The sequence below is a fragment of the Crinia signifera genome, chromosome 4 (assembly GCF_055691185.1).
Source record: "Crinia signifera chromosome 4, ASM5569118v1, whole genome shotgun sequence".
NCBI classification, from domain to species: Eukaryota; Metazoa; Chordata; class Amphibia; order Anura; family Myobatrachidae; genus Crinia; species Crinia signifera.
Window position 1 is genome coordinate 105,753,133 of NC_139220.1, and position 21,341 is coordinate 105,774,473.

At 43.1% G+C, this 21,341-nt stretch overlaps 1 long non-coding RNA gene across 1 annotated transcript in view; it reads right to left on the reverse strand.

Moving 5' to 3' along the window:
• Positions 1 to 5,547: 5,547 nt before the first annotated feature.
• Positions 5,548 to 21,341, reverse strand: part of LOC146072378 (uncharacterized) — a 63,603-nt gene continuing 47,809 nt past the window's right edge. Inside the window, exons 3-4 of the long non-coding RNA XR_014473100.1 lie at positions 8,880 to 8,933; positions 5,548 to 5,587 (exon numbers count right to left, since the gene is read on the reverse strand). This is a non-coding gene — a long non-coding RNA (uncharacterized LOC146072378). The remainder of the gene's footprint in view (positions 5,588 to 8,879; positions 8,934 to 21,341) is intronic.

Consider the following 21,341-nt stretch of genomic DNA (forward strand, 5'->3'; position numbering starts at 1 on the left):
AACCCGATTTTACATAGGGAACAATGGGAAATGGGCCAATATGGCTAATTTCTCATTGTATAGGGTTAGAAAGTTTGGTTAATGTCCTCCCATTGTTAACGCCACCCCACTATTGACGCCAACCCGAAGCGTGGCGAGCGCAGCGAGCCCGCGAGGGGCGGTGGTATGCGTCCTCCGACCTTTTCATACCCCCACTATCCACGTCGGCGTGGAGTTGATTTTATATAGTGTGGCGAGTGCAGCGAGCCACAGAGCCCGAAGCGTGGCAAGTGCAGCGAGTACAGCGAGGGGACACGTATACCTGTGAAGTTATGCGCGTCCCCTCGCGGGGCTGTATGTTTGAGGTCATTGTCCTGCTGCAGAATACATTTGGGCCAATCAGACACCTCCCTGATTGTACTGCATGATGGCTAAGTGCCTGCCTGTATATCTCAGCACTGAGGACACTATTTATCCTGACCAAATCCACAATTAAATTTGTCAAATGTAGCCCTTGTAAGGATCCTCAACCATGCTTTACAGTTGCCTGCAGACTCCCATTATTATACCACTCTCCAACCCTTCAGCAAACAAACTCCTTTCAGTTACAGCCAAGCAAGATCCATCTTTGCAGGGGCTGGCAATTCTATGGTCTGGCGAGAGCCGGGGAAAGAAAAGAGGGGCTCCATCTGTATTTTTAATATTGACTTATTCATCCAGAGCACATGCTGCCATTATTCTGCAGTCCGGTCCCTTTGTTTACTTGCATAGTTGCTTGGCCTTGTTTCTACTTTGATGGGATGGCTTTTTGGCCACAAGTCCTCCATGAAGATCACTTCTGGCCAGACTATGTACCTGGGTCCCACTGGTTTCTGCCAGTTCTGAGCTGATGGCACCTCACTGTGTGCACATCTTTACTAATTAGTATGTCAAGCCCACTCTTATCAGAGTGCATAGTCTGATTGGTTGCAAACACTAATAATGATAAAATACACCATAATAAAGGAAACGTGGGGCACAAAATGAAGCAGTTCTGTAATAGGACCTGTGCTTTGTTGTTTTCCAGTGCATTCAAGCAAGTACAGTACTGTATGTCACAGCTAGTATAATGTTTCATTGCTTCTAAACCACAATAAATGTAGTAAGCTGGAAGCTGGAACCTACCAGGTGAGTTCCCTGTTTGTATTTACTGCAGTACACGAAAGCGACTGCAGCTGTGCGCTCTAATTGGTGACCAGCACCATTGTCCTAGGTGTGAGCACTATCTGCAGCTCTAGGCTCTACATTACATCACATAAAATCAGTTTTATATACAGTACTTTTGTTCCTTGGTCACCGTATCGTATAATCAAAGCTTTCTGTATTGAAAATCTGTTTTGAAAAATATTTTGCGTTTTTTTTTTTTTTTGCTTTCCTCATATACTGTAATAGAAAATATGACATCTTTCTTACTATAAGGGAACAAACAGTACATCATTAAATGTATACTGTATGTAGTTACAGTAGGAGCACATTTCTACTGATGTTGTAAGTACTTTATGTGACATGTTTTGGACAGGGGTTATCTTACCTTTCATTTTCCTGTCGAGTGAATATAGTGGGGTGAAAGTGCACTTTATGTTAATGGATTGAAAACTATGCAGATTGAGAAGTTTCTAAGGGAAACATGTCACTGCATTGCTCTGAAACTGCTTATTGGCATACAGAATATGTATACTAAGTATTGTGAAAGTAATTTCCATGGAGATGACCTGTTATCCCACCTACTGGAAAACAGAATAAAGTCAGTAGCTCAGAATATTATTTTTTTCATATGATCTAAACCTAACAAGGAATTTTCATAAATTACGTCTACTTCATACGCAGTCCAATTTGTTCCATTCACTTAGGAGGTGATTCTGGTTGGCACGCTGCTTAGCGAGCCTTTAACGCTGCCTGCAGGCATGTGAATGCACCCCCTAGCCACAGTCCACACATTCCCGCTGCTTTGTGAATGGATGTTTTGGGGGGGCGGCAGTTGGGAGTTCCCCATGGGAATAGATGCAGTGGGCATGTGCACAGCATCTATTTAGGTAGGAAGATGGGCTGAGAGTATGTTATCAGATTAGGGTACTGTTTGGCCTAATACCAGAGAAAGCGATCTAATTATATTTTAAGGTTTAAGAACTGGAAGATCAAGTAAATACAAATGGAAAAATCAAGTGGATACAAATTACCAGGGAGGTCCCATCTGTGCATGGACGTGGCATGTTCTCTAGTGGAGCCTGGATGACCTGGTGACCAAGCTTTACTAGAGCAAAACGTTTGCCCACAACACGCCACAGACAGGACCTCCCTGGTAATTTGTGTCCACTTGATTTTTCCATTTTAGAAGAAAAATAACACAGTTGCCATTTTTATTAACATTTTACACATGTAACATAGTACTATAGTAACATAGTAGTTGAAGTTGAAAAAAGACTTGCGTCCATTAAGTTAGACCTTATTCAGGTCCCATTAGGTGGCATAGACTAGATGTTATATCCCCATTTTAGTATTACCATCTGTTCCAACTATGGGCTGAGTGGTGATTAGTTGTACCCCTAAATGCTTTTTTCTGGAAAATGTTTGTCCAACCTTATTTTAAATGTGTTCAATGTGTCTGCCATCACCACCTTTTCTGGAAGATAGTTCCATACCTTTCCTGCCCTGGCTATATAAAAACCCTTCCTTCTAAGGGTAAGGAATCTTCTCTCCTCTAGTCTGAAAGGACGCCCACATGTCCTAGTTTCCGACCTCACAGCAAAGAGGTTGCCTGATAGTTCAGAATATTGCCCTCTGATATATTTGTACATGTTAAGCATGTCTCACCTTAAACATTTCTTTTCCACCGTAAACATTCCTAATGTGACTAGCCTGCCTTTGTAGCTTAAACACTCCAATTCTTTTATTAGCTTGGTTGCTCTTCTCTGGACTTTTTTCTAGGTCCATAATGTCCGTTTTATAATGTGGGGCCCAGAATTGCACTCTAAATTCTAGGTGAGTTCCAACCAGTGCCTTGTAGATTGCCATAATTATATTGTCCTAGTTTCCATGCCCATTACCATACAGGCTAGTATCCTGTTGACCTTAGTGGCTGCATCATGGCACTGAGCATTGCACACCAGTTTGTTGTCAATTTGGACTCCTAGGTCCTTTTCCAAGTCTGATTTTCCCAATTCTACTCCATTTAGTATATAAGTCTCACAATGATGATATCTTCTGAGATGCATGATCTTACATTTATCTACATTGAACTTAATTTTCAATTTATCAGTACATTCATCAAGTTTATCTAAGTCCCCCTGCAGAATGGAGACATCCTCGACCATTCTAACCACCATGGACAGTCTTGGGTCATCCTTAAAGCTGGAGACTCTGATTAGTATCCCATCTTCTGTATCATTAATGAGTATATTAAATAGAAGAGGCCCCAACACCACTAAGTACTAAGTGGAGTATCACAACTCTGTGATACTCCACTTAGTACTGGTATGGTATCCAACTTGAAAAAGCACCATTTACCACCCCCCTCTGCTCCCTCTCGTGCAGTCACATGAAAAATACAGTATCATCAGCTATGTTTGTGGATATCTGCTCATGGCACAAATCCAGTTTGCATTGACCACAGGCTCCATCCTCTCTTAAACTACCCATGATCCCATTGATACTGTACACTGTCCCATGTGCTGCACAAGGGGGCAAAATATACACAAAGATCTGTGTTGGGTATGATAGTCTGCTCTGCGTGTAGACTACAAGTTAAAATATTAATATAAAAATCTCTGCAAGGATAATTACTCCAGCTAAAACGGTTAAACCATGTCTTTTGTTATATTATTATTGCTAGAAAGGATTTTACTTGAAATCCCTAAAATCGTACTTTGTAATGTCAAATAACGTGTAAACATGTTTGTAAATAATATGCAAATTAAATACAATTAATACTAGTTCATACTGACTTTTAATCTCTTGCTTCAGAAACAAAAATGCTCTTTAGTTTAAAAATAAAGGTCTGTGAATTGTTCTCTAATAGTGCCACACTATTGCTAATTACATTTGCTGAAATTATATTAGCTTCATTAAATGTTTTTCTCTTTCCTCCTTCATCTTATTTAAATTTTTTGATGCAATTGGTAAATAAAATACAGTTTTTAGTGTCAAATAACAAGGGCCTATTTAGGATCCCATACACTTTAGGTTTCTGTTAAGTTTGTATTGCTAAGTATCATCTGTTATATCGACACTATTCACACATACTGTATATGTAACAGATGGAGTAAAAGAACAAATCTCTTTTAGGGCATGTTGGTAATTGCAATTCTCATAGGTGCCGTATTCTCTGGTGGTCCTTAACTGTTTGAGTGCCAAGTCAATTTGTCAAAAAAGGTGTGAAAATTGCTAAGCAAACATTTTCCTTCATCGTCATAACATTTTATTTGAATTTATATAACAAATGTGAGTGCCGCTGGCATATTTAGTGGATCTTTTACACACATAATTTCCTCAGCCACAATCCCCATCCTCAGCCCTATCACCTTATTCAACCCCCAGCCCCATTACCATCCTCATCCGCTAGTCCCTCATTTTCTTCAGACACAGCCACATTACCATCCTTAGCCCCTCACCTTTCTCAGCCACCACCCCATCACCTCCTAAGATCCATCTCCTTCCTCAGACTCCAGCTCTATCATTTACCTCAGCCCCATCACCTTCCATCACAGCCTGTCTAAGTACAGATAAGATAATGTGTGGCAACATGACCTGTGATATCATACCACCACAACACCAACTGTAGGTGTTAGCTCAGGGAAGAAACAAGTGCTGGCCAAGCCAGGCTGCAGGGGAGCTGAAAAGCTTGTAAGGCACCAACATTGTGACAAGATCCAAGGGTAGCACGTGATGTCTACTTCATCCATCTCACTTTCAAGGATGCGTCCACTAGCCTCTGAAATGCTCTCCCATGCCCAGGCAGACTCGTCTCCAACATCTCAGCCTTTAAATGTGCCCCCAAGACTTCAACCTTTGCTTTGCACAGCTCCACTACCCTTAAAGTCCTTGGGTAATCCGCTAGTATATAAAAGTGCTTATATATTTTCTATTTATTAAGCTCATAACAAAGACTTTACATAAAATGATTTGGCAGCAATTTGTGATACCTGTAAATGCTAAGCTAGTGGGCTAAATGCCTGGGGAGGGGAATAGGAGACTTATATCATTTAGTTTATTGTGGAAAAACAAAATTATTAATATGAATCAATGGGGTTTTATGAGGCAAACATCTTGCCAAACCAATCTTCTGGGCATCTGCAAAGAAGTAAGTGGAGCCTTAGATCAAAGAAATAATGTACGTAAAGCAGGAGGCCAGCCTACAAAATAAGAGAACTGTGCTGAAGTAATATTGGTACATACTGTAGATATCAAGCTAGTGGAATAAAATACAGCAAGTTCTTAGTACATTGAAAGGTGAATGCCTTGAGGATCAATCCTTGGTCTACTACTTTTAGAAATGTTTACTCTAAAAACAGTAGATATTGAAACTAAATATTACCTGTATGGTGATACTTCAGAGATGAACTGAATCACTGAACTAAAAAAAATGTCAATGAAAGAAAAAGGAATATAGTTATAAACATTATTTAATAAAAATAGCCCCTATATAATTGTAGAGAACAGGAACGGTAAGAATTGTGTTACCGCATAAATGGGTTACTCAGTGTAAAGTGAAAACTTCATTTACTAAACAGTCATCTCACCATAGATTGTAAGCTCAAATTGTCATTTGAAAAACTTTAATTAAGTTTATAAGTAAGTTGTGTTCTTCTCTGTACTATGTTGTACTTGTGCACTCATACCTCCCAAATTTGGTGCTGGAAAAAGAGGTACTTTTGTGAATATTAGGAGCATGGCCTCATGAAAAGGGGGTGTGGTCTGTACCCATGGGGCTCATACAAGGCCATGCCCCTATTGTCACCGCTGTTGGGGCAAGATCAGCAATGTGTGAGCTGCTGACCAGGTCCCCAGTTCCTCTGCCTGCCTGAATAGATGCTGTGCGCACAGCATCTATTCCATGCTGCTCTGCTGAGCAGAGAAGGGGCAGACAGGTGGGACTCCCAACTGCCACCTCCACTGCGGGACACTACAGGCTCCAGGTGAGACACATGGCTTTCAGAAAAAATGGGACTGTCATGCGAAAATCGGTACTGTTGGGATGCATACATGCTGAAGAAAGTGTTATGGCAGGTAATAAAGAAAAGATTATATAATGGATTCAGTCAGACACATCACAAGATGCATCTACCTCTTAAACACTTGTATTTGTACCAGACAAACGTCCATTATAGCATTGGTTATGTAAATTAAAAATATAATTTAATACAAATTTTACTTAAATTCACATTTCTGCTGTATTACCCTTTAAAAATGATACTGGAATCTTTTTTTATGGTATCCCAAAAGTAGCTGTTAAATGAAATGGCATTAACTTTACTTTGAATAATATAACTGTAAGATTAAGGGGGTAATTCAGTAAGGACTTCAAAAGCAAAATCTTTCTGTACTGAGTAAAACCATGTGCACTACAGGAAGGGTAAATGTAACGCTCCATACACAGTGTAATTCAGGGTCACTTTTGATTCGATTTAGACTATATAGTCAAAATCGAAAGGTTTCCATCTGCTTTTGATCCCTATTCGAGCTCCCGTTCAGTGTATATCGAATAGAAAAATAAACTGTATTTCCAAGACTATTTAGTACAGATGTAGTATAGATCTCTACTATATAGTCAAAATCGAATGGGTACTCTATGCTGTGCAATTTGATCCCAATTCGATGCTGATCAAATTGAGATTGAATAGAAAAGGAATTGCCCTGTGTGTACTTGGCTTAACATGTGCAGAGAAATTTAGATTTGTTTTTTTTTTTTTGTTTCTGTGCAGGGTAAATACTGGCTGCTTTATTTTTACACTGCATTTTTATTTTAGATTGAACACACCCCACCCAAATCTAATTAATCTGTCTGCAGATATTACATTTGCCCCACCTTCAGTACAACATGGTTTTGCCCATTACGGAAAGATTTTGTTTTGAGATCCTTAATGAATTACCCCCTAAGCAATCTAAACTGGATGGATCAGTAGGCAATCGGCCACACAGCAGTGCCTAGATAATGTTACTTATAGTCATCGTTGCACATGGTTGCACCTGCTCCCCCGGAATCTGCAAGGCATTTATTGCAGTCATAAGAATACATCCTGTACTTGGCATTCCTGCCCCTACTCATATGTGTTATGGTATGCATGCACAGTAAAGAAATGTGTCATTTACAAATAAAACAACAGCTGTACATCCAGCTCATATGAAATATTCCTAACAGAGGGTTCAAAACCAGCATCTACTGGATATAATGAGGAAAAAATGACAGCGGAACATATTATTTTGTTTAATAGTTCATTCATAAAGATGAGCTTAATTGTTAATCAAGCCCTACATTCTCAGAATGATTAACCTCCCATTATCATTAATCCCCATCAATGTAATTAATCTCATGATAACACCCACCCATAATTATTGTTATAATTAACTCCCATCAACATTTTTATTAAACCCCATCAAAATCAACCTGCATTATCATTTACCTCCATCAGAATTAATTTCTACCCCCCCATTATCATTCACCACCATCATCATCCTCACTATTTACTTTACAGTAGTTCTGGGCTGTTTTTCTTTGTTCTAATTTAGTCCACTCATCTGCTGAATCATCCAGTGAAACGGTACAGACAGCGCCACCTCTGTGCGCACCAGATGAACCCATAGTACGAACCTACTGAAGGAGGCCACCAATCCCTCCCCCTAATCTTTAGCCTGGCCTACTTCCTCTATATATAAGCTTACACTTATATGCTCACTCTCTGGTGCTGTAGCACATTGTATACATTTTGTACTAGATGCTATGCATTCCACCATGGGCACCTATAGATGTAGGTTATTTTATTTTATTGCAGCTGGATTGTACCCTCCCGGGCTCACTTCACTCACCACTTTTATATTCCCCCTCCAGGTATATGTGGACCCAGTGAATGATTGGAGAAGTGGTTCTAGCCACACTCATATCCTTCATTCTGTTACTAGCTGCGTGGCCAGACACCTAATTAAACTTGTATTTTTTAATTAAAGCAACTACATTATGTAATTATTTAACATTCAATAATATATGCAGAAAAGAGGTGTGGTTTGTTTGGATATAACAGAGAGACGTTGGTTCGTGGTGTGGTCTAATTTATCATTAAATATGAAATATTGAAAGTCATGGAGTATTAGACATTTGATAGTTTTCCCACACTCCTATTGACAGCACTTATATTAAAATTGTATAATTTGTAGGTTTTTACCAACCACAAGTGTATAAAAGTGCATGTGTCTTTGCAGGCTATTTATTGAAGTCATAATGAACATTCTACGTAAAATGATTTGGCAGCAATTTGTGAAACCTGTAAATGCTCAGCTAGTGGGGAAAACGCCCTGGGAGGGTGATGGGAGACTTATGGCATTCAGGAATTTATTGTGGGAAAGCAAAATTATTAGTATGAATCAATGTGGTTTTATGAGGCAAACATCTTGCCAAACCAATCTCCTGGGCATCTGCGAAGATGTAAGTGAAGCCTTAGATCAAAGAAATAATGTGCGTAAAGCAGGAGGCCAGCCTACAAAATAAGAGAACTGTGCTGAGGTAATATTGGTACATAGATATCAAGCTGGTGGAATAAAATACAGCAAGTTCTTAAAACAGTGAAAGGTGAATGCCTTGAGGAACAATCCTTGGTCTACTACTTTTAGAAATGCTTAATGTAAAGACAGTAGATATTGAAACAAAATATTACCTGTGTGGTGATACTTCAGAGATGAACTGGATCACTGAACTCAATAAAATGTATCTTAAAGAAAAAGGAGTATAGTTATAAACACTATTTAATAAAAATAGACCCTATGGAATTATAGAGCGCTCAAACAATGGAAGAAAATAAGGAATAGTCTGGAACAAATACAGTAATAATTGTGTTACCACATTCATGGTTTACTCAGTATAAAGTGTAAATGTCATACTTTGGTAACCATATGACACTACCACTAAGGCCCTTATTCTGGTTGGTGTGGTAATGGCCGCGTGCGGTCGGTCCGCCGATGTTTTGTGTCTGCGCATGTGCAGAGGTGTCTCTGCGCATGTGCGAGCGGGGCGTACGGCCAAATCCCGCATGAAATGTGAACACTCCGAACAGGAGGTGGAGAGGGGCGTGAAGGGCTATTTGGGCTCATTACCATATGCATAGGCCCCACGTTTCATGGGCGTTCCCATGCAAACGCTGGGCGTACGTATGGTAATGCAGTCGTGACGCACGTGTAGGGGTGGACATATGACATCGCCGGATGTCAGCTGCCCGCCCAGATCCCTGCTTTTGCACGGACGAATGTCCGTGTGGTCTGAGGTTGCGGGAGCTGCGACCATCGAATGATGGGGGAGGTTCCCTGAGATGGAGGAGGCGTATTACATGGAAAATACACGTGCCAGCTTCTTACCGCATACAGACGGAGTTGGCGATCCGTATGGAAGGCTGGGTTTCGCACGCACGGTCCTGGCCGCATATTCGGATCCGATCAGAATAAGAGCCTTAAGTCTTGTAGAGTGATAGAATTGAGAGAGATAATGTGCCATACAATCAGTTGCTAACTACAATGTCATAGACTGCGTTTAAAAAATTACAGTTGGTTGGTAGTTATCTCTCTGATGTTATTCTCCCTGGTAATACTGGCTAGCAGCAATAAGAGTACTCTTTTGTCAGCAGTCAAAGTTAAAAAAAAAATTAAAAAGTAAAAAAATATTTTATTAATAGTTTTTTTACTTTATTGCTTTAGTTATTTAATAAAAATCCCTGTACCTTCTCTCACTATCCCAGTTCTTAGACAGCAGTAGCCTTACTATACTTCTTACATAAACCTCTGCACAGGGAAGACATTGCTGAAGAAACCTGGTGATGGCTTCTGCCACAATATAACTCGATAACCACGACTGACAATAGCATCTAAAAAAAAATAGCAAAAACCCGATCTTTGTCAAGTGAGGCATTTGTTCACCCCTTGATAAATAGGCTTAGTAAAAATACTTTGGCTTTTTACTTTAATATCATCTGCTGTATTGGAACGGTTAAGGAACGGTTAAGGCAATGGCCTGTATTCATGATTGGTGATTCATCTACACATAACCATGCAAGCCCTCCTACTCCCCTATGTTTGAAATTTGAAAAGATTTCAGCTGTCATCAAAAACACAGAAAACATCTCTGCCTACTAAAGAAGACATGTTATCACAAACCCCCAAGGAGAGTTCAAGGGTGTTGGTGGTTTCGATGCCTGACATTACCATCGCTGTACGGGAAGTGGCGGCTCCTTCCACCATTTTCAGCACTCCCTCTGCATATGCTGGAAGGATCACCCACAGTGCAGTTCCTGATTTAGATAATAAAGGTGTCAATGTTGTAGACCGAGAGGAGGATATTGATGTAGCTGGCGCTGAGGAGGAAGTTGACGAGCAGGATGCTGACATGGTTTGCTTAAATGAGGCACCAGGGGGGAAACAGTTGTTGTCCATAGGATGAAAAAGCCCATCGTCATGCCTGGGCAGAGGACCAATAAATCCACCTCTACGGTCTGGATTTTTTTTATCCAAATCCGGACAACATATGTATTGCCATATGTGGCTTATGTAAAGCTCCAATAAGCATGGGTAAGGATCTTGCCCACCTAGGGACATCCTACCGTATACATCACCTGAAGACCCTTCATAAATCAGTGTTTAGTTCAGGAACTGTAGCTATCAGTCCAGGGACACCTAAATCCCTTGGTCCTCCTGTTGGAGCCAATCGCGTGAAAAGCACACCACCAACTCCTTCCTCGTCAATTTCCTCCTCGATCCGGATCAGGGGGAGTCCTGTAGGCCAGGTCACCAGCATGACTGACTCCTCTTCTATCCGGGATTCCTCCGGAGGATCCTGCAGCGCTATGCCTACTACTGCCGCTGCTGCTGTTGCTGCTGTTGCTGCTGTTGGGAGTCAGTCATCATCCCAGAGGGGAAGTCATAAGACCGCTATGTCTTTCACTAAGCAATTGACCGTCCAACAGTCATTTGCCATGAGGACAAAATACGACAGCAGTCATCCTATGGCAAAGCGGATAACTGCGGCCTTGACAACTATGTTGGTGTTAGATGTGCTTCCGGTGTCTGCCATAAGTGGAGTGGGATTTAGATGGTTGTGTCCCCGGTACCAAATCCCATCTAGATTCCACTTCACTAGGCAGGCGATACCCGCGATGTACAGGGATGTCAGAAAAAGTGTCCTCAGTGCCCTGAAAAGTACCCACTGTCCACTTAACTACGGACATGTGGACAAGTGGATCAAGGCATACTATGGACTATATGACTGTGACAGCCCACTGGGTAGATGCATTGCCTTCCACAGCAGCAACAGCAGCAGGATCTCCTGCACACCAGCTCCTTCCAAGGCAGGCTACGCTGTGTATCACTGGATTCAGGAAGAAGCACAACGCCGACAACCTCTTAGAGAAACTGAGGGAAATCATCTCCTAGTGGCTTACCCCCCTTAGACTCTCTTGTGGTGTCAGACAACGCCAGTAACATTGTGCGGGTATTAAACATGGGCAATTTCCGGCACATGCCATGTTTGGTGGTGCAGCATTTCATCAGAAGTGACAGAAGCATTTTGCTTCACTTTTGCGGACACTTTCGGCATTCTGCCACTGCCAGCCGAAGGCTTTAGCGGCAGCAAAAACTCCTCAACCTGCCCTGCCATCAGCTTAAACAAGAGGTGGTGATGCTCTGGAACTCCACCCTCTATATGCTGCAAAGGATGGAGGAGCAGCAAAAGGCCATTCCAGCCTACACTGCCACCAACAGCATAGGCTGAGGAGTGGGGCTGCACCTGACTCAAGTGCAGTGGAGGCTGATATCCGTGTTGTGCAAGGTTCTCCAGCCGTTTGAGCTAGCCACACGTGAAGTCAGTTCCGACACTGCCAGCATTAGTCAGGTGATTCCCCTGATCAGACTGTTGCGAAGCAGCTGGAGAAAGTGGAGAAGGAGCTAAAGCATTGCGATTCCGCAAAGCATGTCGCTCTTGTGGATGAAGCCCTCCATACGCTTTGCCAGAATACGAGGGTAGTCAGTCTGTTAAAGTCAGAGGAATACATTCTGGCCACAGTGCTCGATCCTCGGTTTAAAGCACTTGTTGTGTCTCTGTTTACGGCGGATACAAGTCTACAAAGGTGCAAAGACCTGCTGGTCAGGAGATTGTTAACCGAAGGGGATCGTGACACGGCCCCAGCTCCTCCTTCATTTTCTCCCCCACCTGTGTCTGCGAGGAAACAGCTGTGATTTCCCACACAACCCGCTGACAGGGATGCAGGGCAGGCAGGAGGGAGTTTGGACATCTGGTCCGGACTAAGGGCGAGATGTATCAAACGGAAAATACGGTAAACCCCCGGTTTTACCGCATTTTCCAATGTATCAAAAATGACACCGCATTGAAGGGTATCGCCACCTTTGGGTGGCGATACCCTATAGAAGCTTATGGGCTTCTTTTCGCCGCCCGCCGCAGCCGACGCAAGCCCGCCGCCTCGCCGACCCCCCCTCTGGCTTACCTTCCTAAAGGGTCCTCCTGGACCCTGGAAGGTAAACCCCTCCTCCCCTTAGTGAAGCAGCCGGACATCCTTCTGGCTGCAGGGGGGAGTAGGAGGCGCCGGGGACAGCCTGCTTAGCTGTCCCCGGCGTGAGGGGAGAGCCAGGCAGCAGGGAGGTGATGGAGACCCCCCCGCACACCAGAGTACAGGTATCGCGGGGGGGGCTCTGTCACCGCACCGCGATGCCAGCCGCATATGTTAGCACATGTGCGCTGGCATCGCGGCGGGGGGGGGGCGCGAAGGGCGGCAATGTATTTTAATACATCTCGCCCTAAAGGACCTGCCAATGATTGCTGACATGTCTACTGTCGCTGAATTGGATGCTGTCACCATTGAAAAAATGGTGGAGGATTACTTTGGTGACAGCATTCAAGTAAGGATGTCAGTCTTTACCTGTACTGGCAGGAAAAAAAGGCAGTTTGGAAGCCCCTGTACAAACTGGTTCTATTTTACCTGAGTTGTCCCCCCTCCAGTGTGTCCCATTTCCGCAACATAAGGGTGGGTGGGAGGGCCCAAGGGCAATTCCATCTTGCATCACCATTCATTAATCCCACTGCTGAGAGTCATTGATATGTGAGATAAGTGGACTCGTCTTTAATCACATAAAACTGTTTGCACTCAAGTGGTAATAATCACAGAGCTGACCAATCCCACTGCTGAGAGTAATTGATTGTTGCACGAATCGCCCACTGCTCCTCGGCTGGTGGTAACACGATCAAGCCATCACCATTCATTAATCCCACTGCTGAGAGTCATTCGTATGTGGGACTTGTCTTTCAACGCATACAGCTGTTTGCGTTCGTGACAGTGATAAGTAGAATTGTCTTTAAATGCATACAACTGTTTGCATTCAAATAATAATCACAGAGCTGACCAATCCCACTGCTGAGAGTCATTGATGCTGCACAAATTGCCCACTGCTCCTCGACTGGTCATTGCCTGGATATGTCTGGTCAGTAGGTTCCATTCCATTCTTCTGCCGTACATATAATACCTCTCTTCTGGTACATCCACTGCCTTAGACAGGGGTCTCCGGGAAGCCATTCTGCAGTGTCGGTAATGTAGGAACTGTACCGTAAGCACAGATAACACGTACATGACTGTCACATTCACAGACACTGTAATGCAGATGGGTATATTTCCTATATTATTCCAGGAGTCCGCCGCTGCCACTCTCACCCTGCATCACACAACCAGATGCCGTAGGAAGACAGCCTAAGTGACAGGAGCGTTTCTGCCACTGCCTGCAAAAGGCTGCCAAATTGCCCACTGCTCCTCGGCTGGTGGTAAACAACACGATCAAGACAGATAGTGGTCACCGTCTTATTAGATATTAAACTGATAAAAACAGATACACAGCACAGCACACTCGCAGACCAACTCAGTGCTGCACCAATTGCCCACTGCTCCTCGGCTGGTTGCCACCTGTGGTCAGAAGGTTCCACCCCTTTGCAGCTATTGCATTGCTGCACCATTCGCCCACTGCTCCTCGGCTGGTCGTCGCCTGTGGTCAGAAGGTTCCACCCCTTTGCAGCTATTGCATTGCTGCACCAATCGCCCACTGCTCCTCGGCTGGTGGTAAACACGATCCAGCCAGATAGGGGTCTTTTTGGGGCCTAGTTTTTCTAACTGCCATCCTGTCTGCCGCTGCAGTGCCACTCCTAGATGAGCCACGTGTTTGTGCCGCACACTTGTGTGGCTTAGCATAGTTATCCAGCTACCTCGGTGCAACTTGTTTCCCTAAAAACAATATTGTGAGGTGTTCAGAATAGACTGGAAATTAGTGGAAATTAATGTTATTGATGTTAATAATAGCGTAGGAGCATTTAGCAGTTTTTATGCTTTTTGAAAAATAAAATCAGAACTCAAAACCGAAAACGTTTAAGGGGTGTATTGGCAAAACCCATTAAAACCCAAAACCTGAAGGTAATCAGAACCCAAAACCCAAAATGTCAAAAGTGGCCGGTGCACATCCCTACATACAATATATGTCATTTTAATCAGCTAAAGCTGTGTGTCTAGTTAGCATCACTATATGCATTAAACTGAAACAAACAGAAAAAAAATGACCAGTACATGAGCTATTATGACAAATCTAAGTATATGTTTAATTTTTAAGGTTAGAAATAATTTGTAACATTTACATTTATTACAAATGTCCTCTAATTTTCTTCTCGTATTTTAATTTAAACATTGCCAATTATAACTCACCGCACAGAAAAATGAATTGTCATCCTTTCACCTCTATATATAGACTCTTAATGAAAAAAAAATATCAGAATGTTATTCAACACTACAGTATAGTGCAGCAAAAGTCTAACTCTGCAAACCAGCCTGTTTCGCTGCAAAACTCAATTTGAACGGTCTCCCAGGGAAAGAGAAAATCTTTTAACAATCCCAGAAAATCTAATTTAATATGAGCGATGCAGAAGTTTTTTGAAAAAGGTGAAGTGCATCCCAGGTCTGCAGTTTATGGACAGAACATAGGGGAAGCATACCTTATCGTCCTACTGCACTAGGACTGGTAAATCAAGCAGGAACAGCTTAGCCAGTGAGCAGGTTCATTCAAATTTCGCAATTAAATACTTTTGATATTTTGTTCTAGTATACTGCCTGGACATACATTCTCGGTGTGTTGTAATGTAAACATGCACTCAGTTATAAGCAGGGAAAGATCATACTTGCCTACTTATTATATCTCTTCTCCAGGCTCTCCCGGAGAGGAGACTCTCTGCAGAATTTCTGGGGGCCCCATTACAATGAATGCTTGTATTCGTGGCTCTATGGGGATGGTACGGGACTAAAATGACACAATTTGCTTAACTTTAGTCCCACACTCGTCTCGGAAGACCCACAAATGCTGGAATTTGACTGAGTGAAGCTTGCCCACCCGGATGGGGACCCAATTTACGGAAGCATCCCAGCCATTACCCTCCGTAAGCAAAAATGGGGAAGGTGGGAGGCGGGGTGTTAATGTATATCTGTGTGTATATAGATATACATATATATATATATATATATATATATATATATATACTGTATATATACAGTAGTAGCATGCATTAAGACCATAAGCAACTTACGTATATGGTTTTGCAGAAAACAAAACCAGCCGGTTGTGTATATCGACGTTTCGGACAACAAAGTCCTCTATCAAGACATGAAAAAGCAAACAAATGTACTTACATATATAGAAGAGGTTCACATACCCCTCCGTGCCACCATCCCACCTCGTACTCACACCGGGAGCAGGATGACATCACGAATGCGCCACAGCGCCAACAAGACTGTGCCACCCGGGGAGCGTGTCAGAGCTGTGAATCCCGTTACCTAGGTGGTACATGTAATCAATATGAGAACACTACTAAACAGAACGGCAAAACTGGCTGTACTAAATAACAACTGTAAATCACAGAATGTCATAGACAATAAACATGGACCCAAATGCAGGATATCTGTACTGAATAAAAGAAGGGTTCTGCTGAAATAGCACCAAACGATGCTCGCAGCAACCCGCTAAAGCTAAACAGAAAGGGTCAACACCAGGATATTGATCAAGAGGTATCATGCAGGATAAACTGATGTACTTAAAGAAAACACGATAGTTACAGTTGTTCATTTAAATTTTGCAGATGCACCATCCTAAGGCAGTGTATCTACCTTGATTCGAGCTGCAGTAATGCTCGCCCTTGATCACCACCTCATCTGTTGGCGGGATGCAATCTATGATTTATTATACACATTTTATTCATTTAATTTATCTTATTAGTGCTTGAATTTGTCTGTTTTCTGTTTAGTGTCAACATTTTATCTTTGTTGATCTTGTGCATGTTGACCTCTTGGGGTCAAACTAGACACTGTCAACCTATTATACCATACCCACTGCACCACTGGTTATGACCAGAAGAGGCTCCAGAGGAAGTGCTCAGTTCAAAATTCAAAGGGATGCACTGCAACTGCAACCAACTGCTATTCAAAATGTCCCCCCCCCCCATTTAAATTTGGATGTAAAAATATGTCTGTGTCCACATCACAACTCACAATATTCCTAACCAATATTGGCTAAAGGCTGGTTGGCTAAACTAAGTAACACTGCAGCAGCACAATAACATAGCTTTATTATCTGTTTAGAAATGTGCTGCAAATTATAATTCAAAAACAGGATTTAACAAACCAAGCACTTTAACAAGATGTCTTTACTCTTTGTAGCTGAAGTGCTTGGTTTGTTTTTGCCCCAAACAAACCAATTTTTTAAATGGACTACCTCCAATCGCTATATTGATGTTGGAGATAAGGGTGTTACTACATTATTATCCTGTAAAATACATTTCATAAACTTGCTGCAATTGACTAAATATGGAGAAGGTGCCTAGATGGTTAATGTCCAAACATCGACTCATTTTGGCCTTACACATAGGCAGATGTCTTCACAACATTTTATTTTACAGACATTGGCCCTTATTCAGATCGGTGCGGATATTCCCGCATTCTTACGGAGCGGTCCGCACGCCACGGTGTTTTGCCGCATGCGGCCATCGTCCGTAGAAACGCCCACGTGTCCTCCGCATTCGGACGGACTCACTCTTTAAGAACAGGGCGTGTTTACGGACGACATACAAACCATGCGTGTGCGGGAGAAACACTCCGATTCTGCACGGTATTACAGAGTATTACAGAGTATGCTCGGAAATACCGCATCCGACCGGGAGCCAAGCGGTGCTACCGCCCGTAAGCGGAGTATTTACGCCAAACAACCCACTATTAAGTATCTTCTGCAATACATCACATGACCCACTTATTCAATTACCTATCCTCATAAAAAACTGCTTATTTGGAATTGGAATCAATTAGATGCCAATATATCCTTACAAGCATGCCTAACACATGCATTGCACACATTAACCCTTACAGCAATTTAAGTGCAATGGTTTGTATTAGACCCTGTGTAAAAGATTATAAACAATCTACACATATACTGTTTAATGTGCAAATAAAACCAACAACTGTGAACTTGCATAAACAATTTATTTGAAAACACAATTAACATATAAATAAAAAAATATCAAATAATAAATTAAATCAGGAGATCTCTGAGGTCCTGCAGGTCGGCTAGCAGGAGCCTCAAATGGTGCTCCGCCCGCAGGAGGGCCCCACGCACCCCCTCATCTGCCGGTGTGGTGTCATCTGTGGGCATGTCAAAGGGGCAAAAATTAGTCATGTTATTCATGCATACATTTCACATACTGCGACATAAATTGCACAAATGCTAGGTGACATGTGTGTGTATATATATATATATATATATATATATATATATATCTATGTAGAGAGATAGAGACACACATAGATAAATAGATATGACACATACATATATACATACATGCAAACTTATTTACTACATACTGTCTTTTTTTGCCTCTACCCTTTACTCTGCAGAAGACATAACAGTCATAGTGTTTCTTCTCAGTCACAACCCACCCATGACTAACCAATGACAAGCATGTCATGGCCTCCGTCAATAAGAACTTGTCACAATCTGCTCAGTCTAAGTTCAGTGATGGTTCGTGGCATGGGAGTTATGCAAATGTCAGGAATGCACAGTACACATCCTCAAAATCATAATTCTGTCTAAACCAACCTACAATTCTGTGAGGGCAAAAAAAAAATCTGAACTACAGGGGGTGTTTAGGTAGAGGAGGCTCCTGGGACACTGGCAACTTCTGACTCCATTCCAAGGTAGGCCGGGCCATACTCCATTTATAGCATACATCCTAGAGTTTATAAATAACATTCACCAACAATATAGATTCCACTATTTGATGGGTCATAATCTACGATTGCAGCAGGTGAATTTAATCCACAAATGGTCCACTCATCCCTTTACTCCAGGATCCTGTTTAACTACAACGGTTATGTGGCAGTCAAAATGGAGCTCCAACCCATCCCACAAACCTGTGTAATTGAGAGGTGTCCTGGATGAAAGGGATGCCTTGGACACCCCATCTAACCCGTACCTGTATCTGTAGCTACCCACTTTGGGGTCTATATGAATAGTATTGGAACAAAATTTTTAATCACCAGTGCTACATAACAAATACCAGTACAACTACTTCATGAATGATGCATTATGTAAACATACCGATCTGCTGGGACTCCGGGGCTTGGCACGCCTCCTCCCCCTCGGAATTGGAATCCTCTGGGGCAACCGTGGCCTCCTCAGCCCCCTCCTCCGCCAGCTCCTCTGCCACCATGACCACGTCCACCTCCTCCGCCACAAGCACCTCCTCCTCCACCTCCTCCTCCTCCTCCTCCACCTCCTCCTCCTCCACCTCCTCCTCCACCACCACCACCTCCTCCTCCACCTCCTCCTCCGCCACCAACACCTCCTCCTCTGCCACCAACTCCTCTTCCACCTCCTCCACCACCACCTCCTCAGGCACCTCCTCCTCCTCCACCACCTCCTCCACCATCTCCTCCAACATTTCCTCCTCCTCCACTTCCTCCTCCTCCTCCACCCTTGCCGCCACCTCCTCCTCAGGGTCTTGGGCCTCCTCCTGGGCCAGGTCTGCCTCGGCCTCTTCACGGGCCTGTCGGGCTCGGGCTCGTGCTGTGTGGTAGAAAAAAAAATCATGGTCAATGTCGGGTCATTGGGGCACATGTATTAATCCATAACAAGACATACATGGAAGGGTGATAATGATGGCAAACGATGCAGGCAAGTAGCTCCTTACTGTTAATGGACTCAAAAATGTGACATTTAAATTATTATGTGATTGTTAGTAATTTGTTCAAACATTACAACCCTGGCATTTATCAATGTGTAACACATATTAGATCTGGCACATTGTATGCATCAGAATCCTCAATGCTATGTCATTACATATAAAAGCCACATGACTGCATTTTAACCAGGAAGAAGCACACATAACAGTCTATGGACTTTTAAACCCATGGACACCCACTTATCATGAGACACATGTTATTGTTTATATATGCTATGTTGTAAGTGCGAAATTTCATAGCTAAAATACTCACAATCAGCAATTTCGCCCCTGATTTGCTGCAAGAGCTGGGGCTGGCGCCTGCGGAGGTCCGACCACCGCCTCTCGAGCTGCCCGAGGGACCTCCGCACCCGAGTGCGGGCGTAAATACGGCGCCCTGCCGCAGCATAGGCCCTCCGCTTATGGCGGTTAGTGATAAAGGGCCCCGCACGGCCCAGCCTTGTCTCCATGACGGAGACCAGAACCCTCAGCTCCGCATGTGTAAAGGGGTCTGCCCTTCGTGTCTCCGCCATGTTAACAATGGCATCTATCAACCAATCAGGTGGTGGCATTGGTTGATCACAGTTATTTGTGTTAATAACTTTATTGTTCATCTTTACATGAACAGCGTCTCTGCGCCAACACAAATGGTGACAAATTCGCATGCCTTCAAAACAGTAGTGCTGATGTATGGCAATGAACAAATCTGATATATATAAAACACAGTGTGTATGCACTTAGCAAATCCAATGACGCCTCGCTCCGCCAAGCAACGCGTGCTATAGCTTAGCAACGCATAGCTGTAGTTAGCATTACTTACTCTATGCATCTATGTGTATGCGTACATTTATGTGTAAAAGACACATACACATACTTGCAGGTATCCTGAGACCAGCATTATACACCAGCCCTGCCTGCCTGCCTGCCTGCCTGCCTGGGTGCCTGCTCCTTGAAATGTTGAAACATGTGAATAAATTCAAATATCATATATATATATATATATATCTGCAAACAAATCATACATCAACACAGGAAAAAATCCCCAACACATTAGAGAATAAATCAATGTACTCACCAGTCATCAGGGATAGTATCAACTACAATAATGAAGATATAACAAACACATAAGATCCCTTGTACAAGGTATAATAATTAGCACCTATATTGAACTTCCCCCAAAACTAAGCACATATGATAAATATCTCCTATTTCTTTGCCATTAGGAGGGCAGGCTGGCTAATTTTAGTTTTGTAACACTGACAACTAACACACTGTACTTATTTGAAGGGCTGATTTTGACTAAAATTGGTGTGTTCTGTCAACTCGATAACATGTACCTGAAGTATCTTTGCGCCACAGAGTCCCGCAGCTGGTATCCCCTCCGGCATTCAGGGGCGCGGGATGGGCGCATGGGCGGATCTTGCGGCTCAGATGGTACCTCCCACTCATCAAAGGGTATCTCACGCCGCACAGCAATGTTGTGGAAAAATATACACAGGCCCACGATCCTCGACACCATTTGAGGCGCATATTGTAAGTCACCACCAGTGCGGTGGAGCACTCGAAATCGACCTTTTAAAAGGCCAATTGAGCGCTCCACCACTTGCCTGGTGGCAACATGCGCCCGATTGAATGCCTCCTGTGGGCCCGGTGCTGGGTAGCTGTACTGCGTAAGTAGCCAGGGCGTACATGGGTAACCGGAGTCACCCAGAACCCACGCATCACGGCCTTCCAGCTCTTGGAGTCTTTGCCATATCCCGGTTTGTCGGATGACATGAGAGTCATGGGCACTTCCGGGAAACTTCGAGTTGAAGGCGAGAATTTCCATGGATGGGCC